The following is a 1,932-nucleotide window of genomic DNA, read 5'->3' on the forward strand; positions in this document are numbered from 1 at the left end:
GGTTGACCTGGCGGCCGGTTTGCTTTCCGGCCACCAGGTCAACCCAACGGATTCGACGGGTTGACCTGGTGGCCGGTTTCCTTTCCGGCCCGGGTGTCACCCCACTCCGAGGGCTGCGCGGCAGCGGTCCTGAGGACCACAGAGGGGGGGCTTAATAGTCGAGAGGGAGCAGGTCCGGGGAAGGCTTAGCAGTCTTCCCCCGGGCGGTCCGTTGGGGGAGGCTTAGCAGTCGTCCCCAGGGCGGTCCGGGGGTGGGGGGAGGCCTCACAGTCGTCCCTCGGAGAGCCGGGTCGGCGGCGGTGGCGGGCGTCAGGCTTTACGTCCAGCCTCCGGAAGGTGCGCGTCCTCGGAGGCGATGCAGGCGCCGCAAAGGGGCAGCCTCCGAGGCAGGGAGCGGAGCACCGAGGCTGGGGAGAGGGGAGCAGGAGCCGGGGGCTGGGGGGGGTGGGGTGGGGGGGGGGGCGTTCAGGACAAGCGGTCAAGCCCCGGGGAGCAGCTGTCAAATGTTCCAAGTCCCCACTCGGCCACCAGGTCCACCCCAGTCTAGCAATGGGGTTGACCTGGCTGATGGCCGGTTAGTGTCAAGGTAAACTCACCGTCGTCCACAGGAGGGCAGCTCTCAGGCCGTCCGGCTGCGGCTGACTCTGGGGCGGTGCCCGGTCCCGGCAGCGAGGGGCGGGGGGGGGGCGCGGAGCGACACGGAGCTAACCGGCCCCCGGGGCCGGGGGCGCCTCCCGCGACTTTGGGGGCCGCGGGTCGTCAGTGGCGTGCAGGCCGGGCCTCTCCCGGGGGATTCGGGGGGGGGGGGGGGGCGGTCCTGCGGGCCGGGCGCAGGGGGCTCGAGCGAGCCCGGGCCGGTCCGCCCCGGGGCCGGGGTCTCCGCCTGCGGCTCGGGGGGGCGCGGGTCGTCGGGGGAGGAAGCCCGGGGGAGCTGCACGCCGGCCTGCCAGGCCAGGCCAGGCCTGGCCTGGGTGGCCGCGGGGGGATTCGGGGCGGTCCCGCGAGCCGGCGGCCGGGCGCAGGGGGTCCGAGCGCGTCCGAGCGAGTCCGTCCCGGCCCCGGGGTCTCCCCCTGCGGCTCTGGGGGGCCGTGGGTCCCCGCTGGCGGAAGCCGCTGGGCGCTGGACACCCGCCGTCCGTCCCGCCTGGCCAGGCCTGGCCTGGGTGGCCGCGGGGCGGGGGATTCGGGGCGGTCCCGCGAGCCGGCGGCCGGGCGCAGGGGGTCCGAGCGCGTCCGAGCGAGTCCGTCCCGGCCCCGGGGTGTCCCCCTGCGGCTCTGGGGGCCGTGGGTCCCCGCTGGAGGAAGCCGCTGGGCGCTGGACACCCGCCGTCCGTCCCGCCTGGCCAGGCCTGGCCTGGGTGGCCGCGGGGGGATTCGGGGCGGTCCCGCGAGCCGGCGCCCGGGCGCAGGGGGTCCGAGCGAGTCCGTCCCGGGCCCGGGGCCTCCCCCTGCGGCTTTGGGGGCCGTGGGTCCCCGCTGGCGGAAGCCGCTGGGCGCTGGACACCCGCCGTCCGTCCCGCCTGGCCAGGCCTGGCCTGGGTGGCCGCGGGGCGGGGGGATTCGGGGCGGTCCTGCGGGCCGGCGGCCGGGAGGGTCCGGGCCAGTCCGCCCCATGCCCGGGGTCTCCCCCAGCGGCTTCGGTGGGTCCTCCGCGGAGGAAGCCGGGTGGGGAGCCGGACCCCAGGCGCCCAGACCCGTGACCTGCGGCCGCGACCTCCGACTCGGCAGGAGCGACGAGGGGCTTTCCGGCCCGTCCCCCCCCTCTCCTTCCTCCCCAGAAAAGGAGAGAGAGCTGGCTCGGACCGGGAAAAGCTGCCTACGGCACCTGGGATTCCCAGGCGGTCACCCATCCAAGTACTAGCCAGGCCCGGGACGGTTTACCTTCCGAGATCGGACGGGATCGGGGGCGTTCGGTCCGGTATGGCCGTAGGC

The 1,932-nt window shown here is 76.2% G+C and overlaps 1 non-coding gene across 1 annotated transcript; it reads right to left on the bottom strand.

Annotated features, from left to right (window-relative positions):
* Positions 1-1,813: 1,813 nt before the first annotated feature.
* LOC128823839 (5S ribosomal RNA) lies at positions 1,814-1,932 on the bottom strand. Its single transcript, XR_008442073.1, has one exon. It is a non-coding gene; the product is annotated as a 5S ribosomal RNA (ribosomal RNA).

Source organism: Malaclemys terrapin, chromosome 15 (assembly GCF_027887155.1).
Source record: "Malaclemys terrapin pileata isolate rMalTer1 chromosome 15, rMalTer1.hap1, whole genome shotgun sequence".
Taxonomy (NCBI): domain Eukaryota; kingdom Metazoa; phylum Chordata; order Testudines; family Emydidae; genus Malaclemys; species Malaclemys terrapin.